Below are 24,164 nucleotides of genomic sequence, written 5' to 3'. Positions count from 1 at the left end.
GCCTCAACTCCTAACCATGTTAGAAGGAGCTACATCACGGCTCCGCAGCCGTTCTCCACCTCCATCAGCACCTCGGTGCGCACACTGGCCCTCCTCTTCATGTGATGGGCACACGAGACTCTTCCCAGGGCAGCGCGCAGGGTCACCGGCAGGGTGACACTGCTCATCACGCACAACCTAAGAGGAGCGTGCCATGGGCGCCGGTGTTGGCATCTTGGAGGTCGCCGTGCCGCCGCCTGGCAGGACGGCGGCACCCCTGAGTGGCCCTGCGCCGCCTGCAGGGGGGCGACTCCGTCTCTGGAGCCCGCGACTGGTGGCTCGTCGCCTGGCGCGCGATCGGCGCCACTCGCCAGGCCTGAACCGCCAGGGTGATGTGGATGTTCGCGGGCCGCGCCACGGGTTCTCTCTGCGACTGGCCCGCTACTGGTCCGCACCAGTGCCGGCAACTTGGTCCCAGACGAACCGATCGCTGTGGTCGCTTTTTTCTTTGGAGCCATGGCGATGAAGAATAGCTAGGCCAATTGCTAGATTAGATTCACACAATAGCGCCCCCTACCTGGCGCGCCAAAGATGTCGGTGGGAAACGACACCTATGGGATCATTAGAATCCCTTCTATGGTTGCAGGGCGCAGGGATCGTGAGAAGAGCAGGACTAACAGGGACGGGGGCGGGGCTCTTCCCGTCCGTTGCCGCTCCCCCTTGCTTCGACACGCGCCCTGGCCAGCGATGCATGCGGTGCCATGTAGGTAGGCAGGCAGCTGAGGTGGCGCGGTGGTGGAGCCTCCACGAAGGATTGCATGCTGTCATGTAGGTGCCTGCCCAGCTGGTTGGGTCGGCAGCTGTATGCGAACGGCGGTGAAGCCTTAGCTGGCGTAGGCCTGCCGGTGCGCTTGGCAAGAGCCTTGTTGGGTGGCCCGGCAAGGGTCTTGTCGTGGTGCATTAGTGTCCCCAGCAAGGGTCTTGCGGGGGGTCTTGTGGGTTCCTTCGGTGAGGATGGTTGCCCTCCTATCCTTACTTGATCTCAAGCATTCTATATCTTCACAAAGATCTACATGCCACCACAGAGGTGCCTCCTGAGCCTTGTCCCGACACGTTTGCCAAGTGTTGGTGGGCTCAAGGGCGGCTCACTCGGTTGGCGTGGGGAGCTGCCCCGGCAAGGGTCCTTGCCAGGAAAACCCGCTTCGCCCATCTGTTCTTCGTGGCCTTGGTCCTTGTTGTTGCTTCGTTCATTTTGTGGCTTCGGCTCCTCTCCGGTTTCACTTTATTGCCGTGTCTGTGCGTGGCCATGGCGGGAGGCTCTGACTGCCCGTGCACAAGTAAAGGGGTCAAAAGCAGAGCCCCTACTTTTGTACACCCACACAACTCCGTTGAATGCCAGGGCCATCGCCCGCTCCGCCACCACGGCCCTAAGGCGGGAGGTGGCCATCGTGGCCATGACCCGCCCTGCCATCATGGCCTGAAGGCAGGAGGTGGTGGTCGTGGCCGCCACCCCATCATCGGCCACCTTGGCCGCCAGCCCACCATCGACCGCCAGGATCATTACCCGCTCCGCCACTGCCGCCCGAATGAGGGAGGCGGAGGTGGAGGCCCGCACGTACAGTGGCGACCTTGCGTGCTACATCGAGTTCCTGCGGCAGTAGGAGGAGCGCCTCATCGAGCATGCAAAGAGCCTTACTGCCACCATGGCGATGCAGATGCGAGGAATCAAGAGAGCTACGAGTAGTCCGGCCGCTTCGAGAGGCATCGTCAGGAGCGGCAGAGGGCGTTCCGGGTGACCATCGCTGAAGGTGCAGCAGCGGCAGGCACCGTATTGCAGTTGTCCAGCTCGTCGGTAGGCTCCTCCTCCTCTTCCTCTTACCGAGTGCGCTCGACAAAAGAGGTTGCCAGAAGTAGGGAAAAGCCCCTCCGTAGTAGTAGTATTTCGGGGCTATTTTGTTTAGTTAATCTGACTATAGATGTGGTGGAACCGTACAACGTACTTAAAATTAGCTAGTATATATAGTTGAACTAGCTTTTTTTGTACGTGGTTGGCAACAATTGGGGAAAAGTTTGGTCGGTTCAGCTGTCAAGTTGAACTATTTGTATAAATTAAGCACAATTGCTTAATCTATGAATGAATCTATGATTAATTACTGAATTTTAGTTGCAAAAATTAGATAGTGCTAGTGATTTTTAGCTGCATATTCTGACAAACCGAAGTGTTACAAGGATTGACAAATGGCAATGTTACTTGATCAACAAGTGTCAATCTTTCCAATTTGACAAATGGCAATATACCCAATATGACAGATGCAAATCTTACCAAATTGTCCATACCTGGTTACAAACGGGTCATCCGAAAAAACCGTTTGGGTTGAAGGGAGGTAGAAATCCTGCTTGCCAAATTTTCTCTTGGCTTAGCACCGAAGTCTCACTTTGCATATCATATCCAATCTGAACCGTTTGCATTGAAGAGATGCACAAATCCTGCGCAACGAATTTTCCCTTGGCTTACTACGTAAGACCTTAGCTCTCACTTTGCATACAGGTGTTCTATCTAAAACGTTTGCGATGAAGAGCTGCACAAATCCTCCTCGGCACATTTTCCATTGGCTTACTGGGGAAGCTGCCAGTGTACATACGGGTGTTCTATCAAAAACGTTTGCGATATTAGAGTGGCAGCTAGTTATTTCTAAGTGCCTTTGTTGACTGTTATTCGAGTGCGCCTTCTCTCAAAATGCACACGAAAATTACCACAGCATGTCGGGTGCCATTCCATGAGAGCATGCCAAGTTTCATGAATTTAGGACAAGTTTTGAATTTACTAGAATTTAAAAACAAAGTATCTCAATGTTTTTCCGGCAATCAATAGTCCCCTGGTGTTTGAATTCATTCCCATTTCTTGCATGGGACCTAAGCATGTACCGTAGGACACATATCTGATTTTTCAACCAATTTATATGCACTGGAGCATGTGCATGTAGTTCAAATTTGAATTATGCACATAAAATGCCTAGAAAACCCTTAATGTATAAAAATATCAAAATGAACCCCGAAAAATTCCAAAATTTAACACAACACTCATGTTGTTCTAGGTTGACACTACAAATTTTTTGAAAGCAATAACATGCAATGGGTATCGTTTCGTCCTTAAAGGTGGCACGTACCCTATCGAAACCGTCAGGCTTGTTGTGAGAAGCTTTGGTTTGTGAGAAGCTTATACCCAAAACCTGCCCCAAACAGGTCAAAAAATTTACCACGGCTTGTCGGGTGCCATTCCATGATAGCATGCCAGGTTTCATGAATTTCAGATGAGGTTTGGATTTACTAGAATTTAAAAACCAGGTATCTCAATGTTTGCGGCCGAGTGACGGTGGCAGGGTGTTTGACATTCATTCCCATTTCCTGACTGGGACCTAAGCATGCAACCAAGGACACATATTTCAATTTTCAACCAATTTATATGCATTAGAGCATGTGCATGTAGTTCAAATTTGAGGCACATAAATGCATTGAAAAATCAATTAATGAATAATAATGTCCTAATGAACCCCGAAAAATTCCAAATTTAACACAACACTCATGTTGTTCTATGTTGACACTAGAGAAAAAATCGAAATAAAGAAGAGGCAACGGCTATCGTTTCATACAGAAAGGTGAAACCACCAGGCTTGTAGTGAGAAGCTCTGGTTTGTGAGAAGCTTATACCCAAACCTTCCCCAAATGGGACAAAAAATTACGACTGCATGTTGATGCTGCTCTATCATAGCATACCATGTTTCATGAATTTTAGATGAGTTTTGAATTTACTAGAATTAAAAAATTAGGTATCTCAATGTTTGTGGCCGAGTGATGGTGGCAGGGTGTTTGACATTCATTCCCATTTCTTGCATGGGACCTAAGCATGCAACCAAGGAGACATATTTAAATTTTTAACCAATTTATATGCATTAGGGCTTGTGCATGTAGTTCAAATTTGAATTATGCACATAAATGCATTGAAAACTCAATTAATGCATAAAAATGTCCAAACGAACCCCAAAAAATTCCAAAATTTAACACAAAACTCCTGTTGTTCTATGTTGACACTAGAGCAAAAATTTAAATCAAGAAGAGGCAATGGATATCGTTTCGTGCAGAAAGGTGAAACGTTCCCTACCATAACCATGAGACTTGTTGCGAGAAGCTCTGGTTTGTGAGAAGCTTATACCCCAACCTGCCCCAAATGGGACAATATTTTTACCACCGCATGTTGCTACCGTTCCATGATAGCATGTCAAGTTTCATAAATTTCAGAGGAGTTTTTGTTTTACTAGAATTTTAAAACCATGTATCTCAATGTTAGCGGCCGAGCGACGGTGGCAAAGGTGTTTGACATTCATTCCCATTTCTTGTATGGGACATAAGGTTGCAACCAAGGACACACATGTTATTTTTCGACCTGTTTATATGCACTGGAGCATGTGCATGTAGTTCAAATTTGAATTATGCACATGAATGCATAGAAAACTCTGTTAATGTAAGCGAACCCTGAAAAATTCCAAAAAATTGCACAACACTCCTATTATTCTATGTTGGCATGAGAAATTTTTTGAAAGTAAGAAGAGGCAACAGATATCGTGTCGTCCCCCAAGGTGGCACATTCCCTACCAAAACCATCATGCTTGTTGTGAGAGAAGCTCTGGTTTGCGAGAAGCTTATACCATAACCTGCCCCTAATGGGACAATATTTTTTACCCCAGCATCTTGATGCCGTTACATGATAGCATGGCAAGGTTCATGAATTTCAGACAAGTTTTATATTCACTAGAATTACAAAAGCAAGCACCTCAACGTTTGCCGGAGAGCCATGGTGTCATGGTGTTTGAAATTCATCCCCATTTCTTGAATGGGACGTAAAAATCAACCCATGGAGACATTTTACAACCTGTTTTGCTGCACCGGAGCATGTGCGTGCGGTTTAATTTTGAATTGTGCACCTGAAATGCCTAGAAAACCAAGTTACTGTATAAAAATGTCCAAACAAACCCTGAATTATTCCAATTTTTTTACGACACACCAGTAGTTGCAAGTTCACTGCAGATAGAAGTTCTAGCAATTCAAACACCATCCTTTGCAGCTGTGACCCCATTATGTAGTTCAAATCAAGACGGAAAATCAAGTAGATCGCACACATTTTATTACCACCAACCATGTGAGATGCAGTACAAAATATCCTGGAGCACCATTGGTGTATAGTATGCCTATGGCTTATGCGAGAAGGTGCGTCGGCTACAGTCCATAGCTGGCATGTCAAGAACACTAGCTCGCTCCCCAAATATCATTTTATTGTTAAATCATCGCCGGTGAAATATGGGGACGTGGACCCACATCATGAGGGAAAGTTCGACGCCCCACTTCGGCGAGAGCGCGGCCGCAGCCTCCATGTGCATGCTAACAAGATGCATGATCGAGGCCGCAATCTGCGACCGGGCAGCCAAGGCAGCCCAAACGGCTGTTGTTGCTTCTCAAGTGGTGGCAGCAACATCTGCCTCGGGGATAGCAACTGTCTAGAGAAGCACAACAGCTATCTGTTCCACAGCAGTGGCCTTAGATCTGATGGAGGCCGCCCACGACCATGTTGAGGCCGCCCACACCCAGCTCGTGGCGGTAACAAAACAAATCAAAGCAAGCTTCTTCGATAACGGCGGCAACCCACGGTCAAAGAGTTGGCAATCGCCGAGAGTGTTCGAGCAGCCGTCCGTTCCTCCGTCGCATACCTTGCGACGCCGGAGTCCGTCCAAGCCCAGATCATGGCTGCCCACGCCCAACTCGTGGCGGCCTTTTTGAAAGAGATGGTGGACACGGATGGTGAGATGCTTGCCGAGTATGGTGCGATGGATGCCATGGATCCCCTTCCCTAGGATACCGTTGGGCGCGAGATGGACATGGAGGAGGCGGCGGAGATCGACGAGCACCAGCCATAGTAGTACTCTTTGTTTCGTTTAATTAAGAGGGTCGTTCTGTAATTTTTAGAGTAATGTTTAGGCCAGATAGCTCTGTTTAATTGCTGAACTTGCTCGATTAAGAAGTCTGGGTGTGTTGTAGTCTCCTTTGTGTACCCAAATTATGCAATGACATGGATGACAACTGTAACCAGGGAAATTGGAACCAACATTTTTGACGTTCAAATGCATCACACACGGGTTAAGCTATCTGAATCGTTTGTGATGTTCACATATCGTACACAATTCTAAATAAAGGGACCGTGTCTGATGACACTGCGCGCTAGTTTTTTCACTGAACCAATTCAAAATTTTTGGCTTCCATGGAAATATATACCTCCCCGCCCCTTCCCCTTACCAAAAGCCACATTTCCCCTGTTTCCGCCTTCCTTTCCAAGTTGAAACCTTCACTCCTTGCTTGCAATGTCGGCACCCTCGCCGGCGACCCTCCCTCACACTGCTCGGCCTCGTCTATCCAGGCTGATAATCCACACCATACCCCCATCATCCTCCTCCTTCCACATCCCACATGCCCGGACTGCCGGCGTGACACCTTCCACCCAAATCACTGACCCCTCCACCAAATAAGTGCCGCCCTAGGCCATGGTGCATGTAGTATATCCAGGAGCTCAAGGAGCATTTGGCAGCAGAGAAGAAAATAACGGCCGCACACGCAAATGAGGTCGAGATGGCGGCCATTAAGGCCGACCCCTAGATCTTGGAGGTGAACCTCACCATCGAGGCCACCGTCGACGCCTCACGCACGGAAGTCACGATGTGATTGGCTGCTTTAAAAAATAGTTCATGGTGTTTTCTCAAGGCCACCTTATGTGCCTTTGACGAAGACTACGAGGTGTTTTCTCAGTGTGCACGTGCTTACCTCAACTCGAGAGCCAGAAGGTTGGTGCCCGGAATGGCTTAGGCAACTCACCACTACAAAGACGGCACCCACGATGTGGAGGCCTCGCCCTCTGCCATCTTCAAGGACCCAATCATCATTGATATTTCCGACAATGAGGAGTAGCTTGTCTTATTAGCTCACTATAAGGACCCATGTTTAGTTTGCTATCTACTGCCTCTCCTTAACAAATTATAGTGAATTGTGCTATCTACTTTTACCATGCAATCTGTTTCTCTAGTGTATATGTTCTATATGTCGTGCAATGTGGTCCTCACTTATTAACTATTTGGTTAATTAGTTGTCGTGTTCCATTAACTATTTGGTTCAATTCTGCAAATGTGATGTTCAATTCTTCAGGGTGCAATTTTGTATTGTCTTCCATGTTAGAAATAAATTGAATTTTTCTTTACAAAATACATGAGAAACAAATCCAATTGCTATATTTCCAAGTTGTCAAGCATGCCTGGTTTGGTTAACTTTTTGATCTTCTAGTATGTTATACATTGTGCAATATGGTGCTCAGTTAATGTTTTGTTCATTTGTTGTGGTGTTTAGTTAAGTGTTTGGTTCCATTCTGCAATGTGATGTTAAATTGTTGTGGGTGCATTCTGTTATGGTATACCATGTGAGAAATAAATCAAATTTGGCGGTACTAAATGCATGGGAAACAAATACAATTGCTATATTTCCAAGTTGTTAAGCATGCTTGGTTTGGTTAACTGTCTGATCTTCTATTAGGATTATGTTATAGTGTGCAATTTGGTGGTTAGTTAATGTTTGGTTCAACTGTTGTGGTGTTTAGTTAACTGCTTGGTTCAATTCTGCAATGCAATGTCCAATTGTCGTGGGTAGAATTTTGTATTGTTGTGCATGTGAGGAATAATCGAATTTGGTTGCACTTAATACATGGGAAACTTATACAATTGCTATATTTCCTAGTTCTTAATCATGCTTGGTTTGGATAAATGGGTTTTCAATGTGGTTTGTATTAATCTGGTGAATCTGCAATGTGCTTATTTTTCATCAGCATATTTTACTAATAGCATGCGAACCCTCACTTAACCTGATCACTAACTACCTTATATGTGTTGCAGGGAAACAATGGGAAGCACTGAGGTTTACAATCGAGGTTTGCACATGCATGGTCCTTTGTCTAATAGCACATTATTGTGCAATTGTAGGAACCATTCTAATACTTAGGTTTTAAGCAATTTGGTCTTGCACATGTAGGTCCTGCTGTCAGATGTTTTGACCCATGGTTCGACCCTTTTTGTATATGGGGAAATGAGTTGTACATGAATATTAGTCAAGTCGAGAAACTCAGAATGCTAGGATAAAGAAATTTGCAACAAAAAACAACAAGATCTTTGTCTTCACAATGAAGAAGAATTAAGTTCACTACAAGATGGTACTAACTATTATACCTTGTCTTTTTTATTCCTTTGCCCCATTTCCAATATAGAGAAGATATTTATGCACAACCTTGTTTTCAGGCCTTTCCAAAGCTGTTCACTGATGATTACCTCTCAAACAACATGTATGGTCAGGAGGCAAGGAAGGTATTCATACAACACCCATTGTTCAATATTGAAATGTTCTTGAAGAGGACGAAGGATGGACGGTCAATCATCCACAGGCACTGGACTAAAGTTGCAAAGACCTTCAACATCAATGAAGGCTCAATATTCGCCTTCCGCTTCAGCAGTTTTCCAGATGAGATGCATCTGTCTATGTACCGTCTATGATGCTAATTTTGAAAGGTTCTAGCTGTTGCATGTGAAACTTGGTGCTGGTGCAGTTGTGTAATGGGGTAGCTGAGTGCTGAAGCTATATCATGTTGTAGTCTGATGTATTTCAATTATGAAATCCCATTTCCTTAATATGGGAATGAAATATATTATGTGTTTAATATGAATGTCAATTAGATTAATAAATGGATTATTAATAATCGGGCAATTAGCCTGTGAATGGAGAATTAGCCTGCTAATTGGTTTTTGCTATTGCAAACGGTTATTGAGAAAATACCATGGGCAATTACCTAAGGCAACGCACACAGTTTCTAGGAATAAACCGTGTCAGATCGATGAACAATGACACACGGCATTCTCTTCAAAACTTTTTGCGTTAGGCCACCTTGCGCAAACGTTTACCACATAAAAACTATGTGTGATGGACAACCTTTGCCACACAGTTTCTTCTATGCACCGTGTGTGATGCATTCAATAACGCAAACAATAAAATTGTTAATATTGCGTGAGATGGCAACGCTATCACAAATGATTTAATGGGAAAAATTGTGTGTGATGTACCTGCGAACGGAAACGTTTTCGTTGGTGTGACTGTGTGGGATGTATATGCGAATGGAAACGTTTAGTGGGGACTGAATGTGTGGGATGTACTTACGACTGGAAACGATTTCGCCTGTATAATTGTATTTTTTTAGCACTACTCTACGTATATACATACACGTTCACGGCCAGACAGACGACCCTACATACAGTTCGACCGGGTGGGTCCCAGCTATCAGGGATGATAAGGAGGCACTCCTTTACGCGCGAAGATGTATGTGGTGAGTCCTAGCTGTCAAGGGGAGGAATCATTTTTTTTCCGCGTAATAAGGAGGCACTTCCTTGCATGCGAAGGTGTAGCTGCTGGGTCCAGCTGTCAGCCTCATAATATACAATCGTCTTCCGATGGCTATCATTCGTTGACAACGTTAACCATGCTACGCCGAGAGCACCAACGCGGTGGACGATGGTGAGGCCTCCTAAGGGAACGATGCGGAGCCAAGGAAGACGAGGCAATGGATGCCCAGGTGGAGGGGCGTACGAGGGTTCACTGGTTCCGCTGCGGTGTGAGGCTGTCGTCGCCGGAGAATAACACGGGGTGTGAGTGAGTAGAGGGATGGCATGGCCAGCGGTGCGAGTAGGAGGGCCGATGAGGCCTACACGGAAGCATAGCCGGCCACAGGAGGCAGGAGCACGCGGTAGTTTCGACGGTTGGAGCAAGAAAATCAATGGTTGAAGAAGCAGGACGAGCATTGGATGTTAACATTCCAACGGTCACTGGGGATATAATCGTTTGTTGACGAAGTTGATAAATCCCATGCATACGCGTCAACTTAGAAGGGCCACAAGTCAGCCTCCAATTATCATGGGGCGCAATCATTATTTTTTGCTTCATATGGAGGCACTTCCTTCCATGCTAAGATATAGCTGGTGGGAGCTAGCTATCATGGGGAGGATTCATTATTTTGGCGTAATAAGGAGGTACTTGCTTGCGTGCGGCCATGGATCATGTGGGTCCCAATTGTCATCCTATCCACGTGCATCCCTCTTCTGATGTTGTCGTTTGTTGACAACATTGCCCACGCGGTGCTGAGAACACCAACGCGGTGGATGGAGGCAAGACCCAGGAAGGGAATGACCGGGAGGCGATGAAGCCACAACATTGGAGGAATGTGGTTGAGTAGAGGGATGGCCTGGCCAGCGGTGGGAGTAGTAGGGGCAGTGAGGCCTGCGCGACAGCACAACTAGCCACGAGAGCAGGTGGTCCTGTGTCAGGACCCTGACTCAATGCCACATCGATCTAGCATGTAACACCTCATATCACTTTGCGGCCTCACGCACGGTATCCCCACGGGTGTCGCCTTACCTTTGCCTGGGACCGTTTGCGCCTTTTGGCACACGTATATGATGGTGTTGCTAGCATCCATATGATAAAGAGCCCGGGCTGACATGGCTAGTCGTAAACCCAAAGTGGCACTAACTTACAGGGACAGGCATCCATGACCCAGCATCGAACGTGTCGGTCATCAGCGAGTGAATCCAGGCTGTAGCACTGGGCTAACAAGACTCCGGTGAACCGGGCTGTAGCGGGCTAGCAGGACTCCGGTATTCCTCGCGTGACATTTCCCCGAAGGGACAGACACAGGATCGAGGAAGGACACATGCCGGCCAACCTAAGTGTTCCGGAGCAGTAGCAAGCTACCAGGGCTTAGTGGAAGCACTAGGAGACATTTCCCGGTAAGAGAGTCTACTAAGGATAAACAACTAGATAGTCAGATCCCACACATAGCAATACACATTACACGTACGCATAACATGCAAGTATGTGTTGTACAACATGGCATCACAGCATAACTCAACAACTCAAATAGATAAAGGCTCAGAAGAGCCATCATAGCATTATTGCAAACAGGGGTCACAAGACCCATCATACAGAGCATACAAGCAACAAGCGGAAGCATTACATGTCTGGGTACAGACATCTATAAATGAAAAAGGATGAAAGCCTGACTATCTACAACATCCGATCAAGATCGTAGCTGAGGTACTAGCTACTAGTCGAAGTCCATGAGAACACTAGTAAGACCGAAGTCTCCGCTGCAAAAACATAAATAAAGCAACATGAGTACAAAGGTACTCAGCAAGACTTACATCAGATCCTATCATACATGCATTTGCATCAAGAGGGTAATGTGGGGTTTAGTTGCAGCAAGCCAGCTTTGACTCTGTGGCTATCCTGTTCTACGACTACCAGAAACTCTTGAGGTGATATGGCGCACACGAGTCCACTAATCACCACACAATACACTACTATGGATTCATTCCCGTCTCCCTACGAGAAGGCCATCCATAGCACTCACACTTGTCTTGAGCATTTTAGGGTATCCACTTCAAGTTGTCTATGTACCATGTAAGCATCCAAGAAGTCCATAACCGCGGACCCGGCTATTCGAATAGATCATGTTAACCCTGCAGGGGTGTACTTCTTCACACACGCTCTCGCCACTTACCGCCATGTACACGTCATGTATCTCGGCAACCTTCAAGCGGAAGCCTGGCGAGGGTGTCGGCCACGACCTGACTAACCACACAAGACTCTAATCCAGGTTTATCGCCTATTCGGGTTCCATCCGCAAGGAGATCCGGCCGGGGTTTCACTCACGGCCCCAAACGATGTGTGCAGGGTTCCCAAGCCCACCTCGCCGGATGGATCTACGCTTGGTACACCGTGCCACTTGTGCCTAGTCTGTCCCAAGCCCACCTGGCCGGGTGCCACTTGGTAGACTACTAACACTACCTACAAACACCAGAAACTAGTTGCGACTCCTGGACAGAGATCAAGTTGGTTAATAAGTCGAGAGGGCTTGGAGCGCCCGGAGCCCAATGTGTGGTAGTATCGAGTCATTGGACAACATACATAGAACTCAGTGCTTAAGGACGGATCCAGTGAGACAACCCACCATGTACTCCTACATGGCCTCTCACCGCTACCTTTACCAAATCGTGTTCACACACTTCACTCTCAGCACCAGAACATATCGTAACACTCCAATTCATTCCCAATGAATCAGACCTGACACAACTCTAAGCAATAGCAGGCATAGCATGGTAGGAACACATCAGTGGCTTCAATCAACTCCTACACATGCTAGTGGGTTTCAACTATTTACTGTGGCAATGACAGGTCATGCAGAGGAATGGGTTCAACTACCGCAGCACAAAGTAGCAGATGAATCGCTGTTGTCCTAATGCAATAACTGAGAGCAGGAGCGAGAGAGTAGGATTGTATCGGAATGAACAAGGGGGTTTGCTTGCCTGGTAAATCAACAGAGGAGGCACTGCTTCACAGACAGGTACTCTGGAACAGCTCCGGAGCAGGACCTATCGAGAAGGAACGGTGCCGGCAATCAATACACAATCATATGCAACAATATGATGCATGAACATGGCATGTAGATGTGATGCTGTTTGAGCTAATGCAACTAGTATTCATTTGGTTTGAAGTCCATTTGAACCAAAGGTTCAAATGCATCTCCAAATTAAGCTCCTACATATGCCATAATGTGTTTTCTCATATTCAGCATGTATAAGTTGGTTTGTCATGCATGAAACTAGTACAGATGGAAAGATTGCATTTTTCTGATAATTTTTCATATATAAATTATTTTAATCTGAGCTACGGTTGAATTGTTATGAATTTTTGAAGTTTAAAACAATTTCTGGAATTTTCTGATTAAATTTAAATCCAGAAATCATATATTGCGCCAGCATGACGTCAGCACGACGTCAGCGGTCAACGGCGGCTGGCTGGGGTCAAACCTGACGTGTGGGGTCCACACGTCAGTGACAGGGGGGTTTAACAGAGGTTAGTTTAATCCTAATTAAGAGTTAGTGGCGCTGGGGCCCACTGTCAGTGTCAGGGGGGTTAATTAACAGTGATTAGCACTAAGCTAACCACCTGCCGACGGGGCCCACTCGTCAGGCCGGCGAGGTCGTCGGCGGCGACCTCTGGACGCGGCGGCGTCCGCGAAACAGGCCACGGGGGCGCGTCGGAGAGCACCGGGGCGTAGCCAGGGCTCTCGCGCATCTGGTGGGGCAGGTGGAAGGAGCGGGGGAGGCCGGAGCTCGCCGGAGCAAAGCTCGCGGCGGCGGCCGGAGCTCGGCTTCGAGCGGGAACGGCCTGCGGGGCACGGGGAGGCCACCTGAGGGGCTCGGCGGCACCCTCGTGGCACCGGGAGCGCGATGGGATGCTCGGTTTGGGCGGAGGCGGGCCGAGACGGCGACGGCGACATGGACGGCGGCGAGAAGCTTCGGCCGTGGTGGGGAACGGCGCTACGGCGCGGAAACGAGGGGGAGAAGAGAGGGGAACGGTGGCGGAGCTCACCGCGGATCCAACGGCGTCGTCGGTGAGCTCGGGGAAGGCTTGGGGCAGCCGGAGCGACGACGGCGATCTCGTCGGCCGGAGCTTGAAGACGACGGCGATTGCGATGAAGCGGAGCTCGCCTGGGTAGCTTGCTCGGTGAGGAGGGAGAGGGGGTCACGGCGGAGCTCGGGGACTCTACGGAGGGGCGAGGGGACGGCGGGGAGCGCGTCGGTGGTGAGCTGCGGCGGCGGCAGTGCTTCGGGTGAGAGAGAGAGAGAGCAGGGGGAGAGAAGGAGGGCGAGGGAGAGTGCAAGAGAGGTCAGATGGCTGCGTGGCGTCGTCCGGCCATTCCAGGGCGACGAGGAGGGCCCCAGGCAAGCAGGGAGGCTGGTGGCGTGGCGCGGTGGCGCGCGCGCGCGCCGGGCACGCTCCCCTCCCTCTGTCGAGGACGAAGACGACAGAGGAGGGGCGGGCTGGGCCGCCTGCTGGCTGGGCCGGCCTGCTGCTGCTGGGCCAGAGGCGCCAGGCAGAAGCCCCAGGTAAGCTTCTCCTTCTTTTATTTTTTTGTTTTCTAATTTTTCTGACATTTGTTTTGATTTAGTAATAATACTAAATCAATTTATTTACTTATGCCAATTTTTGCAGGGGCTAACTATATTATTCCAGAGCTCCTTTATAAATGGCATAATTTTTGGACCATATTTCATATATATAACAATATATATCCAAAGCAAATAATTATCGGATTAATCCAAATGGCCAAAATTAAATATCCATGAGCTCCTAAAAATATTGGTTTGATTTTTATCTCTGTCCAATATTTTCAGAGGGCAACATGAGCATTTTCTTGGACCCTTTTGGAGAAATTTTTATTTGGGTCATTTTCAAAAATGATTCTGAGGGTTCCACCAATCCTCATTTCAAATTTAAATGAGATTTAAACATGATGCACCAATGACTAGCTAGCCTAGGTCATACCAGACTAGGGATGTGACAACTCGCCCCCACTTGAAAGAATCTCGTCCCGAGATTCAGGGGTCGACGGAAAGAAAGCGGGGTACTCCAGTCGAAGACGATCTTCTCGTTCCCAAGTAGCTTCTCTCTCGGAATGATGAGACCACTGAACTTTGAGAAACTTGATGTTCTGACGTCGAGTGACACGCTCTGCTTGATCAAGAATGCGAACCGGGTACTCTCGGTATGTGAGGTTATCTTGGAGATCAAGCGTTTCGTGGTCCACTCCGCGGATGGGATCCGAGAAGCAACGCCTGAGTTGAGAGACGTGGAAGACATCATGAATTCGAGAAAGATGTGGGGGTAGTTCCAATTGATAGGCAACCTCTCCTCGTTTAGCGAGAATACGAAAAGGACCAATGTAACGAGGAGCCAACTTGCCCTTGATACCGAAACGATGGGTACCCTTCAAAGGAGTAACCCGAAGGTAAGCCTTGTCGCCAATTTCGTAAGCCACTTCCTTATGACGACAGTCATACTGGCTCTTTTGACGAGATTGGGCTGTTTTCAAATTCTCACGAATGATGCGAACTTGCTCTTCTGCCTCCTGGATCATGTCCGGTCCAAAGAATTGTCTTTCACCGGTTTCTGACCAGTTCAAAGGTGTTCGACATCTTCGTCCATAGAGAACCTCAAAAGGAGCTTTCTTGAGGCTGGATTGATAGCTATTGTTATAGGCAAACTCGGCAAAAGGAAGACATTTCTCCCAATCCATACCGAATGAGATAACGCAAGCTCTAAGCATGTCTTCGAGAATTTGGTTGACCCGTTCCACCTGACCACTTGATTGAGGGTGGAAAGCGGTACTGAAAGAAAGATGGGTTCCCATGGCAGTTTGGAAGCTCTCCCAAAAATGAGAAGTGAAAAGACTGCCACGGTCTGAATTGATCTCTAGTGGAACACCATGAAGTGACACTATTCGAGAAATATATAAGTCAGCGAGCTGACTAGCGGTGATACTCTCTCGAACAGGTAGGAAGTGCGCCACTTTGGAGAGACGATCAACGACTACGAAGATAGCATTATTCCCTCTCTTGGTCCTGGGAAAGCCGGTGATGAAGTCCATACCAACTTTATCCCACTTCCATTCAGGAATAGCTAAGGGCTGAAGGGTGCCAGCAGGTCTTTGATGCTCTGCCTTAACGCGACGACAAACGTCACATTTAGCAATGAACTCAGCGATTTCTCTCTTCATCCTAGTCCACCAGAACCTCTGGCGTAGGTCCTGATACATCTTAGTACTACCGGGATGAATCGTGAGAGGAGATTCATGCGCCTCCTTAAGAATCAGTTGTCGAAGATGTTGATTCTTGGGAACCACCAAGCGATTCTCAAAGAAAACAACACCACGATCATCCATAGTGAAACATCCACCAACTCCCTTCTTAATGTTTCTCTTGATCCGGGAAATTCCTGTGTCTTGCTTTTGAGCTGCGATAATCTGATCCTTAAGATCAGGTTTCGCCACCAGGGTAGAAAGGAATCCGTGAGGAGCAATGTGAAGATTAAGCTTACAGAATTCCTCATGGAGAAGTGGTTGGCCTTGCTGCAACATGAGATTGTTGCAATAGGATTTACGGCTTAGAGCATCAGCCATGACATTGGCTTTGCCTGGGGTGTAGGTAATCCCTAAATCATAATCTGTGATCAACTCCAACCAACGTCTTTGCCTAAGGTTTAGGTCTGGTTGGGTGAAGATATACTTGAGACTCTGGTGATCGGTGTAGATCTCGCAACGTTTACCAAGAAGGTAATGTCGCCAGGTCTTGAGTGCATAGACTACGGCTGCAAGCTCTAGATCATGTGTAGGATAATTATCCTCATGTGGATGCAACTGTCGAGATGCATAGGCAATCACATGACGATCCTGCATAAGAATGCAACCTAGTCCCTGTCGTGAGGCATCGCAGTAGATAATAAAGTCTTTAGTGAAATCCGGTGGCACAAGTATGGGAGCAGAGGTCAGGCGCCTTTTCAGTTCCTGAAAACTGTGTTCACACTGTGGGGACCACTCAAACTTTTTATCTTTCTTGAGAAGTTCCGTGAGGGGTTTGGCTACTTTGGAGAAGTTTTCAACAAAGCGGCGACAATAGCTGGCTAGACCAAGGAAACTCCTAACTTGTTTAACGGTCTCAGGTGGAGTCCAATCGAGAACAGCCTGAACTCTCTCGGGATTGACAGCAATGCCCTTACCAGAGATTACGTGGCCTAGGTAGGTCACTTCTGGCAACCAAAATTCACACTTGGAGAACTTGGCATAAAGGCGGTGCTCTCTGAGTTTTTCTAACACAAGTCTAAGATGTTCGGCATGCTCTTCCTCGTTCTTCGAGTAGATAAGAATATCATCGAGGTAAACCACGACGAACTTATCTAAGTACTCCATGAAGATCGAGTTCATCAAGCGGGAGAATGTGGCTGGGGCGTTGGTTAGGCCAAAGGACATGACGGTGTACTCGTACTGACCATAACGAGTAACAAAGGCTGTCTTGGGAATGTCCCCGTTCCTGATCTTAATTTGGTGGTATCCTAACCTCAAATCCATCTTGGAGAAGACTGAGGATCCAGCGAGCTGATCATACAGATCGTTGATCCTGGGGAGCGGATACTTGTTCTTTATCGTAACCAAATTAACGGGGCGATAATCTACAACCATCCGATCCGTACCATCCTTCTTCTTGACGAAGAGGACGGGGCAAGCCCAAGGAGAAGAGCTAGGACGGATGAAACCCTTTTGCAAGGACTCATCAAGTTGTTTCTTAAGCTCGGCTAGTTCTAAGGGTGCCATCTTGTAGGGTCTCCTAGAGATTGGAGCAGTTCCTGGGATAAGATCTATGACGAACTCTACATCTCTGTCAGGCGGAACACCTGGCAGTTCCTCTGGAAAGACATCCGGAAAGTCACGGACTACCGGGATATCTTCAAGGTCTGGAAGAGGGCTGGCATTAAGGGAATAGAGCTGACGCTTTGCAACTCTAGTGGAGACAGTGACTATCTTGCCAGATGGGTGTGTGAGCTGAACAGACCTGGTGAAACAATCAATCTTGGCATAATGAGCTGTCATCCAGTCCATACCCAAGATGATGTTAATATCCGAAGACTTGAGAGATATCAAAGAAGCAAGGAATACAAGTCTGTCAACAAGGATTTCATTGCCATAACTTATCCTAGAAGTTTGCCATTTGGATCCAGGAGTTTGAATAAGTAGTGGGGAGGGCATATCACAAAATGACATGTCGTGCAAGCGGGCATAGCTTTCAGAAATGAAGGAATGAGACGCTCCAGTATCGAACAAAACCAATGCCGGATGACAGTTGACAAGGAGCGTACCAAGAACGACATCTGGATCATCATGAGCGGCTTTAGCTGAGACGTGATGCACACGTCCATGTTCAGTGGGAGCTGACTTGGCACTGATCATCTTGCGTGATGGCTTACCATGGCCAATAGACTTCTCGGGCTGGGGTGGAGCAACTCTGGTCTGAGTGCAAATACGGGCAATGTGGCCTGGCTCTCCACACTTGTAACAAATCTTGGAGGTAGGATGTGGACCTGTATTAGAAGGCGGTCCACCAATAGGCCTGGGTGGAGCATACTGCTGAACTTGATGAGGTGCCACATAAGATGGCCTCGGTACATATTTGGGTGGAAGAGCGGAGTTTGGAACCCAAATCCGGCGCTTCTGAGAGCTAGAACCGGAGGAAGATCCCAAAGCACGAGTGTGCTTACGAGACTCCTCGTAAGTGAGTTGAGCTGTCTCTGCATTAATGGCCTTGTTCACAAGGGCTTGGAATGTATCACAATGATGCAGGTGGAGATCACGACGCAACTTGGGGTTGAGACCCTTCCGGAACCTAGCCTGCTTCTTGGCGTCCGTGGACACCTCTTCTGTGGCATAACGGGCGAGGTTCTCAAACTCTCTACTATAGGCATCAACAGCCATCTTACCCTGGGTGAAACTACAGAACTCTTCTCTCTTGCGATCGATGAGGGCTTCAGGAATGTGATGCTCGCGAAAAGCCTCAACGAAATCCCTCCAGGTGGGAGTCTGGCCAGCTGGAAGCATAGCCTCATAGTTCTGCCACCAAAGACTAGCAGGACCTTCCAGGTGGTATGTGGCATAAGTGACCTTGTCATCTTCAGCTATGCTCGCGGAACGCAGCTTATGGGTGATGCTACGGAGCCAGTCATCTGCATCGAGTGGCTCAATGGAATGATGAAAGGTGGGTGGGTGCAAGCGGATAAAGTCATGAATGGTCACAGATCCTTTGAACTGATGTGCGGTGTTCTCCTCGATACGTGCCAACAAGCGGTTAGACTCACGCTTGTTCCTCTCCATCTCTAGCATGAACTCTGTCAACGAAGGCTGATCGGGAGGATCCTCATCCCTACCATCTCCGTGGTTCTAGCTATGAGCAACGGAACTTCGCTTAGCTGATGACATCCTGAGAAACGAACCAAGGACAGAGTCAGCATCAATTATGGACTGTAGAATGTAGGACAAGGAATTAGTATCTCTCGAACTCCTAGGAAAATTTCGGCAGCATAACGGCAGTAAAATGCTCAGAATGAGACATCCTACTAAAAATGGGGTGGTAACATACTCATCAACATTACTCAAGGTTCTGAGATCATACTAAACAGACTACACTGGAAATACTCAAAACTATGGTATGACTCTGATCAACCAATCCTATGGGACTACGGAGTAGTAACACGTGATCCTGATAGACGGAAGAGAAAGCCTAGTTCCTTAACCCCGTAGGAAAGATAGGACGACTCAGATCAGAAAGCCATGAGGTAAAGGAGTAAAAAGAGCCTTACGTTCCAACCCACAATCAATTCCCTTACATAACTAAAGAATTTCTAGACTCAACTTCGACCGGTTTGGCTTGGTAATCCTACAGACAGTCAGGCTCTGATACCAACGCTGTCAGGACCCCGACTCAATGCCACATCAATCTAGCATGTAACACCTCATATCACTTTGCGGCCTCACGCACGGTATCCCCACGGGTGTCGCCTTACCTTTGCCCGGGACCGTTTGCGCCTTTTGGCACACGTATATGATGGTGTCGCTAGCATCCATATGATAAAGAGACCGGGCTAACATGGCTAGTCGTAAACCCAAAGTGGCACTAACTTACAGGGACAGGCATCCATGACCCAGCATCGAACGTGTCGGTCATTAGCGAGTGAATCCAGGCTGTAGCACTGGGCTAACAGGACTCCGGTGAACCGGGCTGTAGCGGGCTAGCAGGACTCCGGTATTCCTCGCGTGACATTTCCCCGAAGGGACAGACACAGGATCAAGGAAGGACACATGCCGGCCAACCTAAGTGTTCCGGAGCAGTAGCAAGCTACCAGGGCTCAGTGGAAGCACTAGGAGACATTTCCCGGTAAGAGAGTCTACTAAGGATAAACAACTAGATAGTCAGATCCCACACATAGCAATACACATTACACGTACGCATAACATGCAAGTATGTGCTGTACAACATGGCATCACAGCATAACTCAACAACTCAAATAGATAAAGGCTCAGAAGAGCCATCATAGCATTTATTGCAAACAGGGGTCACAAGACCCATCATACAGAGCATACAAGCAACAAGCGGAAGCATTACATGTCTGGGTACAGACATCTATAAATGAAAAAGGCTGAAAGCCTGACTATCTACAACATCCGATCAAGATCGTAGCTGAGGTACTAGCTACTAGTCGAAGTCCATGAGAACACTAGTAAGACCGAAGTCTCCGCTGCAAAAACATAAATAAAGCAACATGAGTACAAAGGTACTCAGCAAGACTTACATCAGATCCTATCATACATGCATTTGCATCAAGAGGGTAATGTGGGGTTTAGTTGCAGCAAGCCAGCTTTGACTCTGTGGCTATCCTGTTCTACGACTACCAGAAACTCTTGAGGTGATATGGCGCACACGAGTCCACTAATCACCACACAATACACTACTATGGATTCATTCCCGTCTCCCTACGAGAAGGCCATCCATAGCACTCACACTTGTCTTGAGCATTTTAGGGTATCCACTTCAAGTTGTCTATGTACCATGTAAGCATCCAAGAAGTCCATAACCGCGGACCCGGCTATTCGAATAGATCATGTTAACCCTGCAGGGGTGTACTTCTTCACACACGCTCTCGCCACTTACCGCCATGTACGCGTCATGTATCTCGGCAACCTTCAAGCGGAAGCCTGGCGAGGGTGTCGGCCACGACCTGACTAACCACACAAGACTCTAATCCAGGTTTATCGCCTATTCGGGTTCCATCCGCAAGGAGATCCGGCCGGGGTTTCACTCACGACCCCAAACGATGTGTGCAGGGTTCCCAAGCCCACCTCGCCGGATGGATCTACGCTTGGTACACCGTGCCACTTGTGCCTAGTCTGTCCCAAGCCCACCTGGCCGGGTGCCACTTGGTAGACTACTAACACTACCTACAAACACCAGAAACTAGTTGCGACTCCTGGACAGAGATCAAGTTGGTTAATAAGTCGAGAGGGCTTGGAGCGCCCGGAGCCCAATGTGTGGTAGTATCGAGTCATTGGACAACATACATAGAACTCAGTGCTTAAGGACGGATCCAGTGAGACAACCCACCATGTACTCCTACATGGCCTCTCACCGCTACCTTTACCAAATCGTATGCAACAATATGATGCATGAACATGGCATGTAGATGTGATGCTGTTTGGGCTAATGCAACTGGTAATCATTTGGTTTGAAGTCCATTTGAACCAAAGGTTCAAATGCATCTCCAAATTAAGCTCCTACATATGCCATAATGTGGTTTTCTCATATTCAGCATGTATAAATTGGTTTGTCATGCATGAAACTAGTACAGATGGAAAGATTGCATTTTTCTGATAATTTTTCATATATAAATTATTTTAATCTGAGCTACGGTTGAATTGTTATGAATTTTTGAAGTTCAAAACAATTTCTGGAATTTTCGGATTAAATTTAAATCCAGAAATCATATATTGCGCCAGCATGACGTCAGCACGACGTCAGCGGTCAACGGCGGCTGGCTGGGGTCAAACCTGACGTGTGGGGTCCACACGTCAGTGACAGGGGGGTTTAACAGAGGTTAGTTTAATCCTAATTAAGAGTTAGTGGCGCTGGGGCCCACTGTCAGTGTCAGGGGGGTTAATTAACAGTGATTAGCACTAAGCTAACCACCTGCCGACGGGGCCCACTTCCTGTCGGCTCTGGATTTGCCGGCTGGAGCAAGAAGATCAGAGATTGAAGAAGCACGACGGCTGTTTGATTGACATCCAATGGTCACTTCTGCTAGAATCATTTGCTGACATATATAATAAGTAAAAAAATCTTGCATACACGTCAACTTAATAGGCCCATTTCCTATATTTTTAATAATTTATAGCTCATTTGCAACTTCTTATGCTATTTATTGCAGTTCATTTTATTTTTGTTGAACAAGGCATGGGTTAAAAATTTAAACAAAATTTCACAAATTTTGGTGGGGTCCAAACTATTTTTAATACCAAAATGTCGAGCCAGATTTAAAGTAATTTTAAGATACATTTAAATTAGGTTAAAGCCCAACAATATTGGCATGTGAAAAGGTGAAGAAATTTAGAAATTTGAAAGTAATTGCCAATTTGTCATGTGTTTTTATATTTATAGCCCATTTCATATTACTTTTAAGACTTGCTGCCGTCTTGAAAGAGTTGTAGCCTACCAGGGCTGAGAAAAATAAGTAGGCCTGGGTTGGGTAAGCTTGGATTGGGCATGCTTCAGAAAAAATGCTTGGTTAGCTATTTTTACAAAGAAAAAATAGATGGGTTGTGTCACATCCCTAGCTTCTGGTAATGCTCTGAGCTAGCTAGTCATGTGTTGCATCATGTTTAAATTTTGCCTAAAATTGAAATGGGGATGTTCAAACCCTAGCATTAAATCAACTCAACTAGGGTAAGTTAAAATCTTTTCAATAAACCCAAAAGGCCCCTAAGAAAAGTTCATGATTTCTGGTTAAGGTGGAAACCTCTGCCAAAAATGATGAATATATCCTTAGGTCATTTTTGGATTTTTGAATTAAATCATATTGTATTTGACTTTGGGCATTTAAATACTATAAATATTTTAAATGCTCAAATAAATGTTGGAAATTGATAAGGGTCACTGAAATAATTCAGAAAGCACCCATATTTATTTCCAGGATTTTATTAAATGATTTGATATTTAAAACAAATCAAAAACAAATTGCAGAAATAGAAAAAAATAAAACAGAACAAAAATAAGGGGAGAGAGGCCACCTGGGCCACTTACCTGGCCTTACCCGCGCAGCCACCAGAGCCGGCCCAGTTCCCCCAGCCGGCCCAGCCCACCTCCTCCTCCTTTGTCCTCTTCCTCCTCTGCCAGGAGGACGAGCAGAGGCGAGGCGTGGCGCGCGTCGACGCCGGCCACCTCCTGCTTCGCGCTGGAGGCCTCCCCCTTCGAGCCTATCCATGCGTGGAGACGCCACGCAGCCGCCCGGAGCCGTCCAGCCCTCCCTCTCTTCCCCTGGACCCCGTTCCCTCCTCTGCTTCCCTCCCGCGCACACCACCGAGCGGAGCTCGCCGTCTTCGTCGCCGTAACCATGGCCACCAGCCCTCCCTCGCCCATCCAGCGTGCTTGAGAGCTCCGTCACGACATCTTCGACCTCCCCACCAAGCCATGGAACTACGGACGCGCCACAACGTCGCCGGCATCGCCGTTTCCATCGCCGGCCGCCGAGGATCTTCATCGTCAATTCACCACCATCGTCGCATCCCCGAGCCGGCTAACCACCCCTACGGCACCGCTGTGAGCTCCCACGCCTCCCCTCCCTCTTTTCCCCTTCGATTGCGCCCTGTAGCCTCGATTCCACCGGAGCCGCGAGCTCGGCTCCGCCGGCGATGTCGCCGCCGTCGTTGTAGGTCACCGAACTCGCGTCCGAGCACGACCTCGAGCTCGTGGATCTTCCAGGAGCCCGCCCAGCCTCTCAGCTCGCTCGCTCGCCAAGCGTAGCCCCGTGCCCGTGCTGGCCCGAACTCCGGTCGCCGCCGCGGGCCCCGTTCCGGTGAGCTCGAGCCACCCCAGCCCCTGCCGGTTGCACAGATGGATGCGGGCGACTCCCCGCTACGCGTAGAGCCCCTCAGTCGCCGATTTGGTCGCCGAAGGAGCGTTTCCGACGCCCTCCGCCGTTGCTGGCGTCGCCGGCGACAAGCCGCGGGTCAACTCCGGCGGGTTTGACCCGGGGTTTGACCCCCTGACGTGTGGGCCCAGGCGCCTGCTTAGTTAGTGCTAAGTTAGTTAGTGTTAACTAACTTAGTTAATTAGGTAGGCCACTGACATGCGGGCCCCGCCCGGCTAACTAAGTTAGTTAGGGCTAACTAACCTGGTTAGTTGACTGAGACACTGACGTGTGGACCCCACACGTCAGGTTTGACCTGGGGCGCTCGGTTGACCCTGCTGACGTCACTATTACGTCATGCTGACGCAGTATTTGTTCTGGAATTTAAATAAATCCTAAATGATTTATAAATTTCAGAAAATGCCTAAAAACTTCCAAAATTCATAGAAAATTAACCGTAACTCCAAATTAAATAATTTATATATGAAAAATTATCA

Source organism: Triticum aestivum, chromosome 6B (assembly GCF_018294505.1).
Source record: "Triticum aestivum cultivar Chinese Spring chromosome 6B, IWGSC CS RefSeq v2.1, whole genome shotgun sequence".
Taxonomy (NCBI): domain Eukaryota; kingdom Viridiplantae; phylum Streptophyta; class Magnoliopsida; order Poales; family Poaceae; genus Triticum; species Triticum aestivum.
The sequence above is the reverse complement of the archived record's forward strand: the minus strand, read 5'-3'. Positions refer to the sequence as shown.